The sequence below is a fragment of the Arvicanthis niloticus genome, chromosome 23 (assembly GCF_011762505.2).
Source record: "Arvicanthis niloticus isolate mArvNil1 chromosome 23, mArvNil1.pat.X, whole genome shotgun sequence".
NCBI classification, from domain to species: Eukaryota; Metazoa; Chordata; class Mammalia; order Rodentia; family Muridae; genus Arvicanthis; species Arvicanthis niloticus.
The window spans coordinates 44,475,157-44,495,206 of record NC_133430.1 but is presented as its reverse complement, the minus strand read 5'-3'; the positions used below and the strand labels follow the sequence as shown (position 1 = coordinate 44,495,206).

The 20,050-nt window shown below is 44.2% G+C and overlaps 1 protein-coding gene and 1 pseudogene across 2 annotated transcripts in view; one reads left to right on the top strand and one right to left on the bottom strand.

Moving 5' to 3' along the window:
- The window catches only part of L3hypdh (trans-L-3-hydroxyproline dehydratase), a 642,804-nt gene that overhangs the window by 17,842 nt on the left and 604,912 nt on the right, over nucleotides 1-20,050 (bottom strand). The window lies entirely within an intron of this gene.
- Nucleotides 1,808-19,135, top strand: LOC143436657 (uncharacterized; annotated as a pseudogene). The gene is made up of 6 exons (XR_013106526.1): nucleotides 1,808-2,061; nucleotides 2,221-2,400; nucleotides 2,604-2,818; nucleotides 2,861-3,031; nucleotides 15,065-15,072; nucleotides 18,460-19,135. The product of XR_013106526.1 is annotated as an uncharacterized LOC143436657 (transcript).

Sequence of the window (20,050 nt, the reverse complement as noted above, 5' to 3'; positions counted from 1 at the left end):
AAAGATAGTTTTAAGCATTGTTCTGCCTACTCACAGAAGTAAGTCCACTCTGCAATCATTTGAATGTCTGTCTCTGCCTCTTAATTCCTATTCTTCTCAGACCTCAGGACTCTTTCTGGCCTATTAAACACCTATAGTTGCCTGGACCCTCCCTTGGCTTAGAGAGGTTCTACAGAGAGGACAAAGAGGAGCCTGATAGAGTTTGGGGTTTTCTTCTGGCTGGAAATAAGACCCAAACTGTTGACCCCAGGAGGCCAGTAACTTCAGGTTTTGTTTTTGTTGTTGTTGTTTTGAGACAGGGTTTCTCTGTGTAGCCCCAGATGTCCTGGAGCTCACTCTGTAGACCAGGCTGGCCTTGAATTCAGATCTTCCTGCCTCTGCCTCCTGAGTTCTCAGATTAAAGGCATATAGACTATCACATCCCAGCTAACAGAAAAATTTTTTTTAGTTTTTTAAAAGATGTATTAATTTACTTACTTTATGTATATGACTACACTGTCGCTGTCTTCAGACACACCAGAAGAGGGCATCAGATCCCATTACAAATGGTTGTGAGCCACCATGTGGTTGACAGGTATTGAACTCAGGACCTCTAGGAAGATCAGTCAGTGTTCTTAACTGAGGAGCCATCTCTTCAGCACCCAGAAGACTCTTTGAATAAGAATATCCTCTGTAATTTGTAATTTGATTTTCTTAAATTGCAATGAAGCAATAACATGAACAGGAAACTAAATTGAAATATAATTCTGTCGTTTAGAGAAAAGAGGCATTACAAATGTAATATTCTCTCTGGTTAGGAAGCCACGTGTGTGGAGTTGCCTTGATTAAAAGTGCTTTCTTTTTGCCCCAGCCCAGCTGTCTCTAGAAAGTAAAAGAAATTGGGAAGCCCAGCATACCTGAGTATATCACTTTGGGGGGTTGGTGGAGTTTCAAGACAGAGTTTCCCTGTGTAGTCCTGGCGGCCCTAAGACTCACTCTGTAGACCAGAATTCAGAGATGCTCCTGCCTCTGCAGTACTGACAGCAAAGGCATGCACCACCCCTGCCTGTCAACGGAAGCATGTCTTAATTCCTGCCTGGGCAGGTTACTTAGTAAGACTTGTCTTAAAAGCAAAAGCAACAGAAAAAATTTTAAATGATTTATTTATTTATTTTATATGACTACACTGTCTCTGTCTTCAGACACACCAGAAGAGAGCATCAGATCCCATTACAGATGGTTGTAAGCCATCATGTGGTTGCTGGGAATTGAACTCAGGACCTCTGGGAGAGCAGTCAGTGCTCTTCACCACTGACTATCTCTCAGCCCACAAATATTTTTGTAAAGTACATGGAAACATGGTACCCAGGGAGAGGCAACTCAGAGCTAAGATGCAGTGACTGAGACTTTGATTTTTTGGAGACAGAGTTTCCCCCATGTAGCCCTGGCTGTCCTTTGTAGACTAGGGTAGCCTCCAACTCAGAGATCAGCCTGTCTCTGCCTCCTGAGTGTTGAGATGAAAGGCATTGCCACCACAGCCCAGTCACCTGTGAGATTAAACTGGCCTTGAAGTCAGGTAACACTCTGTCCTGATGTTAGGTCTACTGTCATCATCTCCCTGGGTTCACACTTAGGATGTCTGATGCTACCCGACAACACACACCTTGAAAATAGAAACCAGCTTCTCTGGGACAGCAAGCTGCCCACCCCCACCCCCACCCCCACCCCCACAGGTGCAGCCAGTGCTGCCTTGAGCAGAGGTGGGGCTTCTGGGAGGGGGAAGCAAGACCTGACATCCAATTGGAAGACCTGAGATCCAGTGGGAAGAGGCCAGTGAATAGCCCTTGAAATAGGGCTCTGGGCTCCCTGGTTTTGGAGTTGTGTAGGCTTTCTGCGGTGAGACTGCTGGGTACACTATGGCCACTCTCAGAAGGTTTCAGACGCTGGTTCCACTGAATCACAAAGGAGGTAATGTATTTGAAATTGTTGAAGAGACCAAGCTGCCGAAGTGGTTCTACGTCGAGTATCTGGAAGATCCGAAGAGAATGTACGTGGAACCGTCCATAGTGGAAATCATGTTAGGTAAGTGAACTGGAAAGGCAAAGGTAACCTTTTCCTGACCTCTATGTACGCCCCGACTATGTAATGTTCTCCTGCATTGAAAATGAAAAGCCTCTCCAGTGGCTGTGGCCCCAAGAAATGGAAGCCACCTCATTCTCAGGTTCCCTGCTCCCTGTCCAGGTAAGGACGGAGAACGCATCCCGCATGTTGAAAGTATGTTGCAGACAGTGATTCATGTGAACATGTGGGGCCCTGAAAAACGAGCTGAGATTTGGATCTTCGGGCCGCCTTCTTTTCAAAAGGACGTTGGTCAGATGCTCTCTAATGTGGCTCACTATTGGCGCATGAAACTGATGGAAAGTAAGTGTGGGCCGAGAGTGGGTGGGACTATCCTGCCAGGCAAGTCTTGGCTCCTGGGGAGGGCTCAGTCTTGGGGAAGTGGGTGTTGGAAATGTTCTAGAAAGCCAGAGGACCTTGTGTTAAGGGACCCTTAGCACCTACTCCTTCAGGTTCCAGGGTGGTTGTCTTAATCTGCCTGCCTACACTGCTTTCTTCCAACTCAGAGGAGGCTCTGGAGGCTGGAGTTGAGCGTCGTCTTACGGAGGCCCGTAAGGTGGCCACCCAGGAGACTCCTGTGACAGTCCGTGAGGCTGTCACCCAGACAGATCCTGTGATGGTCAGCGAGGCTGCCACCCAGACGGTTCCTGTGGTGGTCAGCGAGGCTGCCAACCAGCCGAATCCTGTGATGGTCTCTGAGTCTGCCATGCAGCCAACTCCTGTGCCGGGCTTTGAAGTTGCCCCCCAGGTGGATCCAGTGGAGGTTACCGAGGCTGTTACCGAGGCTGCCACCGAGTTGGATACAGTGCAGGTCCGTGAAGCTGCCTAGCAGCAAGCCTTCTCCCAGCACACTTCAGAGTAGGTCCACCAGGTTGTCAATGGGCAGTCTCTCATTGAAGTCTTTGAGGCTGCCACACAGCAGCCTTCTGTAGATGTCTCTATGGCCTTGTCCCAGAAATGTCCTGAGGTTTTTGAGTGGGAGACTCAGATTTCTTTGGATGGCAGTTATGTCATAATTCAGCCTGCAACAGCTGTATGGGTATCATTTATCATGTTATAAATGCATCTCTGGTGTGAGCCAGGATAAATAGTACACACCTGCAAAACCAGAACCTAGAGGAGGCAGTAATGGGGGTGGGTCTGCCTGGGCTGAGGAAGGTAGCCTGTCTTAATTCTCAGCCTGCCTAAGACTCCCTTTTTCTTTCTTTCTGGTTGTTTTTGCCCTAGGAAGAGAATGAATGAATGAAGTAGAGCCGTTTTTGTTCCCCTCTTGTGTTAAATGTTTGCAAACACAATTTAAAGCATTCTAATAAAAACTTGCATTCCCGGGGAGTGTGTTTGAATGGTGGAATGGGGACAGTGCACCTCTCCAGCAGCCAAGTTCTGTTGGACACTATCTTCCCAGAAGAGGGTGGAATGTCTTGGATAGTTGGTCCCCAACCTGGCACCCCCAGATCAGATGTTTCCATTGTGCTCCTTAACCCAGTACATCTGGTGTTTCCATAAAGATGCCTTGATGGGCCATGGAGTCTCCTGACTATATCTTGAGGAGACTGCTGTGTGAAACCTTGTAACTTGATAACTGGCTTTCAGAGGTTTGGTTGTGGTGCTCACAGAGACTGGGTTACCAGCCAGCGCGGGTGCAGGGGCTGGACATAGGCCCCCAAGACATTTGTAGCAAATGTGCAGCTTGGTCTTCATGTGGGTCGCCTAACAAATGTGCATGTGCCTGGCTTAGTCTCTGTTTCCTGCCATTGGATAGCCAGTAGCTACTTCAGACTTCGGCTAGAGTCTCTTTGAGAGGTGGGGGGGGGGGGGGGGTATTGTAGGAGGGCTGGGACTAACTGCAAAGCTGTTACCCTCAGTACTTCCTGGGGGCATGTGGCATGTCTCAGAAATCTGAGGTGGAGGCAGCTGAGCAGTTTGAGCAGAAACATTCAGGTGGTAGGGCTAGCAGCTGGCAGTGATGTTGGCAGAGGTTGGTGGTGCCGGCCTTAATTCCCAGCCCTTGGGAGTCTGGGCCAGGAAGTCCTTGAAGTTGAGGGTCCAGCTGGTATAGTAGCTAGTTCAGGCCAGCTGGGGCTGCACAGTGAGACCCTGTCTCAGATTCTAGAAAACAGTCATGGCTGAGGGGAAAGCAAAAGTGTGGGGTCGACACATGGGAAGCAGCAGAGCTTCCATGTTCTGGATGACAAGCTGAATATAGAAAAGATTTTGAGGGCAGGATAACAAGTTTAAGGAACCTTTACTTGGGCATGTTCTGTTCTTCTGTGGCAGGGTCTCCCTGTCTAGCCCTGGCTGGCTTCTTATAGCTCACTTCATGGTTCCTGCTGCCTTAGAACTCAGATCTGCCTGCCTCTGCCTCCCTAGTGTTGGGATTAAAGGCGCACACCACCATCTCCCAGCTGACATACAATTACCTCATGAATGATGGAAGTATAAGAGTGTGGCACTATATCTAGTGTTAGTTCTGTCCTTCACCAGAAAACTCTGTTAATCCTGAGACTCACCAGAAAAAACAAGTCCACTCTTTTGGCCCAAAGTTAATGCAAGTATTTATTAAATATTCAATACTGACTAAGAAGAAATGGACTCTGGTCAGGAACATTCCTCAGGAATTTCCCAGTTGGAATGGCTTCTAGCCATGTATTGCAGGGACTTGGAAGGACAAATTTATAGGCCATCTTACTTTCCATGAAGCTTATCTCCCAAGAATCCCAAGCATTCCAGGAAATGACCTGGTTCCTGGGCAGGTGGGGCTTACAGGTTAACTTTGGACATCTGATTGGCAAATTCTAAAGATTGAAAACCATAAGAATTGTGTCTTTCACCTTGTATATATGGTATACATGGGTTTCAGGATGACACTGCACATAACAGGGACTTTGATTGGATGGCATTCGCTAGTTTTTACGTTTGTCTTGGATTTTAGCTTATTTCTTTGAATTATGGTCCCTATAACGAGAAAGAACATGTTAGGTCTATAAGACAACTTGTTTTTCTTTGTTTGATGCACTTCTTCTGTTTCCTATAAATGCCTCCCTCAGAAGTATTCAGCTTCCCAAGTGGTGGGACTATGCAGGCTCTTGTGTGTTGGGAGGAGAGGAAGTAGGGGTTATGATGGTCTCCTGTAGCCCAGGCTATCTAGTTTCCTACAGAGTGGAAGACGACTTTGAACTTAGGGTTCTCTTGCCTGTCTCCTAATGTTGCAGTTCCAGGGCACTGCCACATTAGCTTTCAGATTTCCTGTTTTACAGGAAAGAAAGCAGCAGATAGTGAGTGAAATGGGTAAGGAAACCCAAAGAGCTACTCTGTGGCTATTTATTCCAAACTGCCAAGGCTGGCTGTGTGGAGAGCAGAGAGGGGGGTATATATTGTATCTGCTGGATAAGGGACTGGGTACCTGGGAGGAAGGGACCTTGTGAGTAGTCTGAGGGAACCTACAGGTTAGCATTGACTTAGGTACAAGACAGGGCACCACAGGCATATGTTAAGGGAGCCTTAGATAAGAAGGCTTTTTTCCCCCCAGAGATAAGAAGAATGATACTTTTCAGGAAGTGAGAAATATATTCAAACCCTGGAAGAAATTCTAACTTTTGTCTAAATGTCTGTTTCTGGGAAAAGAAAATTCCTGACTGTTTTGAAATGATGGAACACTCTGCCTGCATTCACAGAATAGGACTAAAATGGGCTGGAGAGATGATTCAGAGATTAAGAGCACTGATTGCTCTTCCAAAGGTCCTGAGTTCAATTACCAGCAACCACATGATGACTCACAACCCTCTTGTAATGAGATCTGATGCCCTCTTCTGGTATGTCTGAAGATAGCTACAGTGTACGCATCATATATAAGAAGTAAAATCAAAAAAAAAAAAAAAAAAAAAAGAAAAGGAAAAAAACTTATTCAAGAGGGAAACTGGGCTGATTATCTGACTTAAAAAAAGGTCTAAAATGACTTTCAAAGCATATGGTAAGATGTGAGTGTGAAACATTCTTGGTTGGACAAAGCACTAGAGGAGCAGGTAGGTACCCTGTAACTGACCTGTTTACAGATACTTTTTTTTAGACATGGTCTTATAGCTCAGGTTGACTTGGGGTTCACTGTATAGCCAAGAATATTATTGAATTTCTGATCCTTCTGCCTTCACTTCCAAGTGCTGGGATACAGGTGTGTGTGTGTGCTACTATTTCTGGTTTATGCAGTGCTGGGAATTAAATCTAAGGCTTCGTACAGGCTTGGCAACACTTCAGGATACAATTGAGTTGTGTCTCCAGCCCTAAAATTTTGTGACATAAAGCCCCTAAGTCGCTCAGACTGGACTAAAACATAAAATCTTCTTGCCTCACTCACATCCCCACTCTTTCAGAATAATGGGATCACAGGCCTGAGCACTCTGTCCAGTACATCTGACTTTAAAAAAATGTTAAACTGGGTGGTGGTGGGTAACATCTGCCTTTAATCTTAGCACTCAGGAGGCAGAGGCAGATGTCTTTAGAGTTCAAGGCTAGTCTGGTCTACAGAGTGAGTTCCAGGACAGCCAGGGCTACACAGAGAAACCCTGACTTAGAAAACTAAAAAAAAAAAGACACCCAAAAAACTTTAAATGTGATATTCTTTATATGTCTTTTATATATGTACATATATGCAGAAATGTGTAAATTTTTAAACTTAAACAGGGACTGGAGAGAGGTGGCTCAGTGTGGATTGTTGCTGCAGAGTTCACCAGCCAGCACCCACATTTGGGTGACTCAAAATGGTCTCTATCTCCAGCTCCAAGGAACCCAATGCCCCCTTCTGTTCTCCATAGGAATTATACTCACGTGTGCACAAGTCAACACACAGATAAACACTGTGTACTTCAAAATGTACACATCTTCCCAAAGGAATCACGGGCTGGAGATGTCCCTTGGTGTCATAGAACACCTGTCTGGCATGTGCAGGGCTCTGGGTTCATCTCCAGCATCAGAAAGAGGCAAAGCCATGCATTTGGCACCATGTGCAGTAGAGCTCAGACTCCTCCTTTGAAGTTTTCCACTGTAATGAGATTGTTGGCGTTCCTCACATTCTCAAGACCATGTATTTCTTGAGCAGAAATCACTTTCCAATTTTATTGATAACTTTTCCTCATCATGCCTCTGCACAACTTTGGAGTGGAATTGTGTTGAAGAATGAGCACTCTAAAACTTACAATATCAAACAGTCCTAAAACTGATTGATGTAAGACCTGAACTTCTGCCCCAGCATCAGGCAGCTAAGTTCACTTATTTAGAATCAATGTTGCCAAGTTGGTTTGTCCATGTGTATAGCTTTTCCATTGGCTTTTAAGCTCTACCCTTTTTTGATTACCCACCTTTGTCAAGGGTGTATATCTGAGAAGGTACATTTACTCTCACTGCTAAACTACATTCATTGGTCATCATTATTACTATCTTTATAGATGAGTCACTTTATCAAAATACATAGAACATTGCTTGTATGGTCAGAGACATGACTCAGTAGGTAAGGGTGCCTGTTACTGACCAGCCAGCTCAGTCAGTCAATAGGTTATCCAGTGTAGGGGTAAGGATTAAAAGAAAAAGACAACTAGACAATATTGCAGCATGATCCCAGCAAGTTCTGAGACTGAAGGCTGAGGCGGGTTTATTTTTTTCCCAATTTGCTTTTAAACCAGTTTAATTACATGCAAGTATTTAGGTCAGTTCTTAAGTTGATGAACTAGCAATGCAATAACTGCAAATAGTCAAAGAACAAGCACGGCAATACACCAAGTCCCCTGATCACTGTTTCTAAAGGCTCATCAGGATGACAAAATATCTGAGCCTGCTTCCCTGTCCCAGTCAAAGTCATATTCATGTCTGAAGCCTACTTCTTTGTTCTTGCCTAAGACTTCGATTCCTGACTGAAATTACTTCTTTGTTGTAGCCTAAGATTTAGATTCCTGACTTATATTACTTCTGATTTAGCCTAAAATTAGATTCCTGCCTGAACTTACTTCCTTGCCATGGCCCAAAGTCAGATTCCTGCCTAAAGCCCATTTCCTTGTCCTTGGCCAATGTCAAATTCCTGACAAGCAGCCACAAAAGCTCTCCACATTTCCCCATTTTATTTTGTTTAACAAGACTGAGCCTGTGTTAGGTCATGACAGGAATGCTCTTTTCACTCATGGAACATGCATTATCAAAAGCAATGCACTTCTGTCTTAGGTTGGTAAGGTGCTCCAGAAGGTTGCCAATCCTTGACTTGTCAGCCTGTTAAATCTGGGGATCCATTTGTAGTTTCAAGCCATGTACTTTGGCTGCCAACATGTTGATGTTGTTAAAGACAAGCTTTAACATGATGGGCAGGAATAAAAGTATTCCCAGGACAAAAAGGGCTAGCATGCCATTCTTGAAGCTTGACCAAGATGGATATACTGATTTCAGGCCATGAATAATCTCATCAGCAGTACCTGCTGGATCAAAGCTCAGTGGAGCAGCATTCTTTAAATTCATAATCTCAGTGTGCAAAGCTAAAACATCCAGAGAGCTGTTAGAATTATGCCAAATGCCCTGCAAGTGTCTTCGAACCTTTTCCCAATTATAGTGGTTGTTGTTGTAAATTTTAGAAGTAACACAAATCCATTGGTATTTGGTATGGCACTCGAGATGGCTCCTTACATTTAAACCCTGAGCCTCCTCTCCAATAATTTGAATAGTATCATAAAGAGCATCAATTCATTGTTCCAAATGTCTATCTAAATCCTCTTGAATACTCGGAACATTAACATTTTTTTCTAGATGATTAACAAAGGTAGCTGTCTTAGCTTCTTCTGTCAACACAAAGCAATCAGAGCTGCTATGCCAACAATAACCATGCCCACTATCCTCTTGTTTCTGCTTAAAGCCTGACTCACTTCTTCCAGTACTTGCAAGCTTTTTTTTTTTTTTTTTTTTTTTTTCAGAATACCAAGGTTCTGCAATACTCACAGGCAATAAAACAAAAGCTGGTATATAAACCGCCATAAAAGACAGGCCAGGTTTCAACACACTAACACAATTTGAAATTGTACAATCAATACAACTTGCACTGAATAATGTAGAAGAAACAAAAGTAATTTTAACATGACAAAGGAGCCTTATAACACATGTGCTAACACCTGTTCGAAATCCAGATCCTGCCCCAACTTTATCTATTTGCTAACATCATAGAGAACTGCAGCTAACTTCCAAATATGTCTCTGAAAATGTCCAGGACCAGCCTTCCAAACGAAGACTGTCATTTCTAATAATGGATTGATTGCTAAACCAGTCCATGAATGAGTCTGAATAACTGGTCACATTAAAGGAAGTAGAAGAGTCATTATAACTTCTCTTTTTGATTCTCTGTCCCACAAGGTCTAAAGGCTTGTGAAAGGGTTAAAAAAAATTTCAAAACCATCTAGCAGACTGAACAGAACTAAGAGTGCAGGTCAGCTTGGTCGTGAGCTCTATGTTTCAGGAACTTGGCTGACCACAAGATAGATGGTTGGTTACGAATAGGCTCTTAGCGAATAGCCTATACAAAATGTTCCCCATGACTGTTCCTTGGACCCTGTCACAAACCGAATAATGGGCTGGGACTTTCCACAGGTGCTCTCCAATAAGCTTCCTTCACTCCCTCTGGGTTGTGGTTCCCTAAGTTGTGGTTTTTGGCTTTAAATTCTGTCTCCAAAGCCCTGGGGTCAGACCCCACTACCCCTGTGTGGGTCATGGGTCTTGACCTCAACATGTTGATCGAAATATACCTCTTGCTGATTGCATCAAGTTCGGTGTCTTGTGAGTTAATGGGTGGCTTGAGGCTTGGGTGAGGTCCTCCCTTCGTGGGGGCCTTACACTTGAAGCAAGGCAGCTTGTCCAATCTGGGATATAGGCAAGCAAAGGTGGGTCAGGAACATGTGTCCAATATAGCTTCCCCGTCACCATTGTCAGGGCAATCTCAAAGCTCACAGGCTAGCATCATTCTTTGTCTTAGCATCAGCATGTCTCACCAATCATTCTGGCAGCTAGCATATTCCTTCAGCATCCTGCAGAAAAAACACAAACATTCCTCTTCCCCATATTAAACACCTAATCTGCGTCATGGCATATGCCTGTAAGTGGATCCTTTCATCTAGGCATAAGTATGTCTAGTTGTAGGATGCCATAGACACTCAGCAGAGAGTTCCTTGGCATCCAAATTTTAAAATTTTTAAATGAAAGGACAGGATCTAAATAAATTAGTGATGTATGGGGATGTAACTTCCCCTTTTCATTTTATGAAGATACTGTTTTTAAAGTTCCACAACACCTGTTTCTTAATACCTTCTCCTTGATTAAAAGGGATTGCAGTAATAGGATAATATTAAATTGTTGATAAAACATACCAAATGTTTGACTGTAATAGCATTTGTTTAATCTGATTTGGAACAACTAGCATAGAAAAACAATGTAGGCAATGACTGATTACATTTTTAGTTGCTTCTCCTGTTAAAGCAGCTGCAACTAGAAAGCCAGAAAAGGTGTCAATAGTCACATGTACATATTTTAATTTTCCAAAATCATAAATATAACATTCATTTGCCATAATTGATTAGTTATAAGTCCTGAAGGATTAAAACCATTGTGTGGTCCAGGAAGAAACTGAGGACATTGAGGACAAGTCTTTAAATTTGACTTGTGCATTCTCTAGAAATATTAAATTATTGTCTCAAGCTATTACTATTTTGATGATGTAAAGAATGAGATTGTTTGGCTAACTGTTCCTATATAAGGCCTATAACCTTTCTGGTATACAAATCTGCTGTGGCATTGACCTAAGGGGTCTAAGCAATCCAGTATGGGTTCTTAAATGTCCTAAAGAATGAAGGAGCAGTGCATTCTCTTAAATTGAGTTGTAGTTGCATAAATAATTATAAAATTTGAGAATTAGCAATATCTAAAAAAGGAACAATTCCAAGCAATTGTAAACCATAAGCTATATATTGGCTAACAATATACAAATTAAAAGCTTGGTTTTTCAGCATTTCAAAAACAGTAACTACAGCATGTAGTTCAAATATTTGTGCTGAAGCATGGGGAAACTCTAGAGAATGAACATGTGATCCAATAACATATGCTGCCTTTTCATTAGATGAGCTATCTGTAAATACAGTAAGCACATTTTTTTTTTTTTTGGTTTTACAAGACAGGGTTTCTCTGTGTAGCCCTGGCTGTCCTGGAACTCACTCTGTAGACCAGGCTGGCCTCGAACTCAGAAATCCACCTGCCTCTGCCTCCCAAGTGCTGGGATTAAAGGCGTGCGCCCCCACCGCCCGGCGTAAGCACATTTTCTATGGGCTGCATGTATAAATTTACAGAAAATACAAAGGCATGCATAGAGGAAAACTGTAACAACTTGTCTTTTGGATAATGATTATCAATTTTGCCTGAAAAATTGGCACATGCAACAGACCAAAAATTGGTATTTTGCAATGACTGATTTAACTGCTGTTTGGAACAAGGAATAAATATTTCATCAGGTTCTTTCCCAAAATATTTTTTGATTCTATCCTACAATTCTGTATTAATACATCAACAACTTCATAATAGGGTGTTAAAATGTTACTTGGAGTTGAAGAAAGGTGAATCCACATTAATGGTCCCTTTTGCCAAAGAACTTCTGTGGGCACATGAGTAGCAATAATGCAAACAGCCAACAATTGACTAGTCTGTGTAATGTATCTGTTGTTGGCTAATAGCTTCCTCCACCTTCTGCAAAGCTATCCACCCCTCATCAGTTAATTATCGGGGGCATTAGGATTTACATCCACTTTGAGGGTATCAAATAGAGGTTTAAGTTCTCCTATGGTAAGCTTAAGATGAGGTCTTAGCTAATTAATATCTCCTAACAACTTTTGAAAATCATTAAAAGCAAACTTTTTTTTTTTTTTACATGTATACCTGCAAGCCAGAAAGGGAACTATATCCCACTACAAATGGTTGTGAGCAGTGGTGGTGCACGCCTTTAATCCCAGCACTTGGGAGGCAGAGGCAAGCAGATTTCTGAGTTTGAGGCCAGCCTGGTCTACAGAGTGAGTTCCAGGACAGCCCAGGCTACACAGAAAAACCCTGTCTCAAAAAACAAAAACAACGAAAAACAAATGGTTGTGAGCCACCATGTGGTTGTTGGGAATTGAACTCAGGACCTCCAAAACAACAGTCAGTGCTTTTAACTGCTGAGCCATCTCTCCAGCCCTAACTATCTTTTCTTATTGGAATTTTCTCTGCCACAATCTGCTTAGGATATAACTGAGGTCCCAAATATTAAAAGGATATTGCCTTTGAATATTTTCTGGAGCAACAAGCACTCCCCAAGATTTTAAAGCTTGTACAAGCAAAGGCTTGTAGTAAAACTCTGTCAGAGGAATCAGCTAATAAAATATCCATATAATGAATAATATACACTGAAAATTCAAACTCCTTGTATTGAAGCAGCAACAACATTTTTTACATAATGTAAGGCTAAGGCAAAACTTTCCAATCGTTGCTTCCTGGATTCTTCAGAATTAGAAGTAAGCTCACTAAATGCACACCTCCCACAGTCGCCAGAGTGTAAAGGAACAGTATAAAAACGACCCTCCAAATCTATAGTAACTCTGTGTGCATTTCCCGGAATGGCAGCTGGAGCAGGCAGCCAGGCTGCTGTGCCCTCACAAGTGCCATATCCTCATCAACCCTCTGCAGCAAACCATGCAACAGTTTCCACCTGCCGCATTTCTTAATTACAAATATGTGTGAGTTAAAACCCCGAACCTGTGATCTAACTGCAGACTGCAGCCAATGGGACACTGGCAGTTCAACCACAATCTTCAGGTTTCCCTTGTAACACCAGAGCACAACCATAACTTTGGAAAGCAAAACTCAACCTCCAAGGAACAATCCAGTCTCTAAAAACACCAACTGAATCACCCCCATGCTACAGAGTTTGGCTGCCAGTTCCTGCACACAAACACAAGACAGTGCAGCCTCCAATACCTCAAAGAGACACTGCCCTAAATCTTTTATAAGTCTTTATGATACATAAAATATCACCTAGTTTAGACGTGTCTTTAGAGACCTGTTTCCCTGGGTCGGCTCATGCCACGTGTTGCTGTTCAGAATGACTCCAACCCTGAGTCACCAGTTTTAAACCAACTTCCTGTTACCAATGTTACGAGTTTTTAATTGTACCCAATAACTTATAAGCCAATAATCTATACTCAAGACATGTAGAACATATTTATACTTTTAAAACCAGTCAGAAACAAAAAAATGAAGTGGCTGCACACATTTACTTATTTAAACTAGACAAAATTTGTACTTTTTCTAGCTGTAATTTCAAGAGAAGCACATTGTCACCTCCTGAACCCAATAATCATAGTCACAGATTTTTCTAGGAGAAACAACCATCAGCTCCTTACCATAAAAGCTAAAAAAACAAACAAAGAACAACAACAACAACAACAAAAACCCTGCTGGCCCCTTTAAGAGCAGCTTTTACAGACCATGGCAGGGCTTCTCCAGCTGTGCTAGACTCCTAACCACAGGTGCAGGGATCCAAAGGCCAATTGAAACTGCTTTTTCTTTTTACTTTTTCTTTTCCCTTTTTCTTTTCTTTCTTTCTTCTTTTTTTTAAAAACTAGTTAAAAACTGAATCAAAGGCTGAACAACCAGCAGATAAAGTTTTAACCATTTTTTCTTTTGAACATGGAACACAGAACATTCAAGCAACAAAACAAAAACAGAGACATGACACAGACATGGACAGATTGGTGCACCAAGGACAGACAATAGACAGAGAGGGAAGAAGACTAGCTGTCCCACCAAAGGGACCCAGATATCCTACATAAGGAGTCCAGAATTAAACATTTCTCCAGTAGGAGCCAGAGAGGAGGCAGGACTCTCCTGACCTCTGCCTGTTCCTAGGAGAGCTGAGACACCTTACGTTCATTTTCCTTCTCTTTCGCCAAAGCATCACCAGATAGTCGGGGAGGACTGCTTTTCTCAAACCCATGTCTAGGGTGTAAACTATCTCTAATCAGGGTCCAAAGACTAAAAGCATCTATGAGAATTACCTTCACTCCTCTAGATTTTAGCATGACCCTAAAGACATACACAAAAAACAGCTTACCATTACCTTGTCCTTCTACAAGGTTTATTCACTGCTGGTCCAAATTTTCCTCTGCACGCACTTCCAATTCCCTCGGTGTCCTTCACTGTACCCCACTTACTGGAGCTCCAGCGATGAGGTGTCATCTGACCAACCCAGCTCAGTTGGTCAACAGGTTTCCTAGCACAGGAGTGAGGATTAAAAGAAAAAGACAATTCAACAATATTGCAGCATGATCCCAGCCAGTTCTGAGACTGAAGGCTGAGGCGGGTTTATTTTTTCCCAATTTGCTTTTAAACCATTTTAATTACATGAAAGTATTTAGGTCAGTTCTAGGTAGAGGAACGAGAAATCCAATACTTGCAAATAGTCAAGGAACAAACATAGCAATAAACAAAGTCCCATGACCACTCTTACAACCACTGTATCAAAGAGCTCATCTGTATGACAAGAATATCTGAGCCTACTTCCCTGTCCTAGTCCAAAGTCATATTCATGCCTGAAGCCTACTTCTTTGTTCTAGCCTAAGACTTAGATTCCTGAGGGAAATTGCTTCTCTAATTTAGCCTAAAATTAGATTCCTGCCTGAACTTACTTCCTTGTCATGGTCCAATGTCAGATTCCCACCTAAAGGCTATTTCCTTGTCCTTGGCAAATGTCAGATTCCCAACAAGCTGCCCTAAAAGCTCTCCACATGCTACCCAGGCTGAGGGCCCAAGTTTAGTCTTTGGAAGCCACACTGGGGAAGGAGAGAGCCAATTTCCACACATCCATGTGCATGTGTATACAAAATTTTATAAAACTGAAAGAACAGTGTATCTATGAATGGCTTCCAAAAGAGAGGCTGTCTAGTATGCATCACCAGGCACTGGTATTTTGAGTATTCCGTCCAGGATATAGGATTAAGGTGGGTTGGGAAGTGGGCAGAGTTGGGGGTTGGGGCTCCTGGGGGTGTATGTGGCAGGCATACACCTTTAATCCCAGCATTCAGGAAGCAGAGGCAGGCCAATCATTTGAGTTCAAACCCAGCCTTGTCTACAGAGTGAGTTCCAGGACAGTTAGGGCTACACAGAGAAACCATGTCTTATACTCCCCCACCCCACAAAAACCTTTAGTAAAACATCCTCTCCTTCAGAAACTGGGGAGTCCTACAATTTTCCTCCTCTTCCTCCTTCTCCTCCTTCTCCTCCTTCTCCTCCTCTTCTTCTTCCTCCTCCTTCTTCTTCTCTTCCTCCTCTCCTCCTCCTCCTCTTCTTCCTTCTTCTTCTATTAAAGATATTTTCTATGTATATGTAGCCCTGGCTGTCCTAGAACTCACAGAATTTGACCTGGCTCTGTCTCCCAAGTTCTGGAATTACAGGTCTGTGCTACCATTGCCTGCTACTCTGGAATTCTTTTCAGTGTCCAAGCAACAGATACTGGTTTGGTTTGGGCTGCCTTTGTGTTGAGCATCCCAAAATACCAACAGTGGGACGATGTTTCAAAAGAAAACAGAAAAGAAAATCTTTTGTTCACAACTGTTAGCCAGGCATGGTGTACATGCATGTAACCCCAGCATCTGGGAAGCTGACACAGGAGGATCCTAAGTCTGAGGGGAACTTGGGCTATATGGTGAGGCCCAGGTGGCCTGGGCTACTGTGTGAGAGTGTCTCCAAAGCAGGCAAACAAACAAAACCAAAAATGGATGCTATAGCCACTTCAATAAAATCACAAGGACTTTATCTTGTTAAGATGTGCACTGTTGGCCGGGCGGTGGTGGCGCACGCCTTTAATCCCGGCACTTGGGAGGCAGAGGCAGGCGGATTTCTGAGTTCAGGGCAGCCTGGTCTACAGAGTGAGTTCCAGGACAGCCAGAGCTACACAGAGAAACCCTGTCTCGAAAAACCAAAAAAAAAAAAAAAAAAAAAAAAAAAAAAAAAAAAAAAAAAAAAAGATGTGCACTGTTCACCAGTTTGACCAGATTGTGAATATATAGATTTCCTGTTGAAGCTATTGTAGTCTCGAGAGTCTCAGGGGCTGAAGGGAAGCTTTGGAGTTAAGAACGTGTACTTCTACTGAGGACTCAGTTTGATTGCCAGTATCCATGTCAGCTGACTCATAAGAGCCAATGATCCTGTCCCACCAGGACACTTGCCCTCACTAGTACATAACATCAACACAGACACACATACCCACATGTAATTAAACATAATAAAAATAATACAAATCTTAAAATGTAAAGCTTTAAGCAAAGATAGTTTTAAGCATTGTTCTGCCTACTCACAGAAGTAAGTCCACTCTGCAATCATCTGAATGTCTGTCTCTGCCTCTTAATTCCTATTCTTCTCAGACCTCAGGACTCTTTCTGGCCTATTAAACACCTATAGTTGCCTGGACCCTCCCTTGGCTTAGAGAGGTTCTACAGAGAGGACAAAGAGGAGCCTGATAGAGTTTGGGGTTTTCTTCTGGCTGGAAATAAGACCCAAACTGTTGACCCCAGGAGGCCAGTAACTTCAGGTTTTGTTTTTGTTGTTGTTTTGAGACAGGGTTTCTCTGTGTAGCCCCAGATGTCCTGGAACTCGCTCTGTAGACCAGGCTGGCCTTGAATTCAGATCTTCCTGCCTCTGCCTCCTGAGTTCTCAGATTAAAGGCATAGACTATCACATCCCAGCTAACAGAAGATTTTTTTTTGTTTTTTAAAAGATGTATTAATTTACTTACTTTATGTATGTGACTACACTGTAGCTGTCTTCAGACACACAGAAGAGGGCATCAGATCCCATTACAGATGGTTGTGAGCCACCATGTGGTTGCTGGGAATTGAACTGAGGACCTCTGCAAGAGCAGTCAGTGCTCTTCACCACTGAGCTATCTCTCAGCCCACAAATATTTTTGTAAAGTACATGGAAACATGGTACCCAGGGAGAGGCAACTCAGAGCTAAGGTGCAGTGACTGAGACTTTGATTTTTTGGAGACAGAGTTTCCCCCATGTAGCCCTGGCTGTCCTTTGTAGACTAGTGTAGCCTCCAGCTCAGAGATCAGCCTGTCTCTGCCTCCTGAGTGTTGAGATTAAAGGCGTTGCCACCACAGCCCAGTCACCTGTGAGATTAAACTGGCCTTGAAGTCAGGTAACACTCTGTCCTGATGTTAGGTCTACTGTCATCATCTCCCTGGGTTCACACTTAGGATGTCTGATGCTACCTGACAACACACACCTTGAAAATAGAAACCAGCTTCTCTGGAACAGCAAGCTGCCCACCCCCACCCCCACCCCCACCCCCACAGGTGCAGCCAGTGCTGCCTTGAGCAGAGGTGGGGCTTCTGGGAGGGGGAAGCAAGACCTGACATCCAATTGGAAGACCTGAGATCCAGTGGGAAGAGGCCAGTGAATAGCCCTTGAAATAGGGCTCTGGGCTCCCTGGTTTTGGAGTTGTGTAGGCTTTCTGCGGTGAGACTGCTGGGTACACTATGGCCACTCTCAGAAGGTTTCAGACGCTGGTTCCACTGAATCACAAAGGAGGTAATGTATTTGAAATTATTGAAGAGACCAAGCTGCCGAAGTGGTTCTACGTCGAGTATCTGGAAGATCCGAAGAGAATGTACGTGGAACCGTCCATAGTGGAAATCATGTTAGGTAAGTGAACTGGAAAGGCAAAGGTAACCTTTTCCTGACCTCTATGTACGCCCCGACTATGTAATGTTCTCCTGCATTGAAAATGAAAAGCCTCTCCAGTGGCTGTGGCCCCAAGAAATGGAAGCCACCTCATTCTCAGGTTCCCTGCTCCCTGTCCAGGTAAGGACGGAGAGCGTATCCCGCATGTTGAAAGTATGTTGCAGACAGTGATTCATGTGAACATGTGGGGCCCTGAAAAACGAGCTGAGATTTGGATCTTCGGGCCGCCTTCTTTTCAAAAGGACGTTGGTCAGATGCTCTCTAATGTGGCTCACTATTGGCGCATGAAACTGATGGAAAGTAAGTGTGGGCCGAGAGTGGGTGGGACTATCCTGCCAGGCAAGTCTTGGCTCCTGGGGAGGGCTCAATCTTGGGGAAGTGGGTGTTGGAAATGTTCTAGAAAGCCAGAGGACCTTGTGTTAAGGGACCCTTAGCACCTACTCCTTCAGGTTCCAGGGTGGTTGTCTTAATCTGCCTGCCTACACTGCTTTCTTCCAACTCAGAGGAGGCTCTGGAGGCTGGAGTTGAGCGTCGTCTTACGGAGGCCCGTAAGGTGGCCACCCAGACAGATCCTGTGACGGTCAGCGAGGCTGCCACCCAGATGGCTCCTGTGATGGTCCATAAGGCTTCCACCCAGATGGTTCCTGTGATGGTCAGCAAGGCTGCCACCCAGCAGTCTCCTGTGAAGGTCTGTGAGGCTGCCACCCAGCAGTCTCCTGTGAAGGTCTGTGAGGCTGCCACCCAGCAGTCTCCTGTGAAGGTCTGTGAGGCTGCCACCCAGCAGTCTCCTGTGAAGGTCTGTGAGGCTGCCACCCAGCAGTCTCCTGTGAAGGTCTGTGAGGCTGCCACCCAGCAGTCTCCTGTGAAGGTCTGTGAGGCCGCCACCCAGCTGAATCGTGGGGTGGTAGCTGATGCTACCCAGTTGGCTCAGTTGAAGGCTGGTGAAGCCTTCTCCCAGCACACTTCAGAGGAGGGCTACCAGGTTGTCAATGGGCAGTCTCTCATTGAAGTCTGTGAGGCTGCCACACAGCAGCCTTCTGTAGATGTCTCTATGGCCTTATCCCAGAAATGTCCTGAGGTTTTTGAGTGTGAGAGTCAGAGTTCTTTAGATGACAGTTATGTCATAATTCAGCGTCCAACAGATGTCTTGGAATCATTTATCATGTTATAAATGCATCTCTGGTATGAGCCAGGATAAATGGTTATACACCTGCAAATCCAGAACCTAGAGGCAGGGGTGGGTCTGCCTGGGCTGAGGAAGGTAGCCTGTCTTAATTCTCAGCCTGCCTAAGACTCCCTTTTTCTTTCTTTCTGGTTGTTTTTGCCCTAGGAAGAGAATGAATGAATGAAGTAGAGCCTTTTTGTTCCCCTCTTGTGTTAAATGTTTGCAAACACAATTTAAAGCATTCTAATAAAAACTTGCATTCCTGGGGAGTGTGTTTGAATGGTGGAATGGGGACAGTGCACCTCTCCAGCAGCCAAGTTCTGTTGGACACTCACTATCTTCCCCAAGGAGGGTGGAATGTCTTGGATAGTTGGTCCCCAACCTGGCACCCCAAGATCAGATGTTTCCATCATGCTGCTTAACCCAGTACATCTGGTGTTTCCATAGAGATGCCTTGATGGGCCATGGAGTCTCCTGACTATATCTTGAGGAGACTGCTGTGTGTAGCCTTGTAACTTGATAACTGGCTTTCAGAGGCTTGGTTGTGGTGCTCACAGAGACTGGGTTACCAGCCAGGGAGCATGGAGGAGCTAAACCTATGTCCCCTACAGATTTGTAGCAAATGTGCAGCTTGGTCTTCATGTTGGTCGCCTAACAAATGTGTCTGCGGCTGGCTTAGTCTCTGTTCCCTGCCATTGGATACCCCTCCCCCTACCTGGACTGCCTTGGTGGGTCTCAATGGGAGAAGAGGTACCTAGCCCTGCTGGGACTAGATGTCCCAAGGTCTGGTGGATCCCAAGGGTGGGGGCTCCCCTTCTGTTAGAAAGGGAGGGGGCAATAGAGGGAAGGTTTTGTAAGGGTGGGGTTGGTAGGAGATGGGAGCTAGGATTGGCATGTAAAGCGAATTTAAAGTTGAAACAAAGCAGATTGTATCCAGTTGCCAGTAGCTACTTCAGACTTCGGCTAGAGACTCTTTGAGAGGAGGGGGGGTTATTGTAGGAGGGCTGGGAC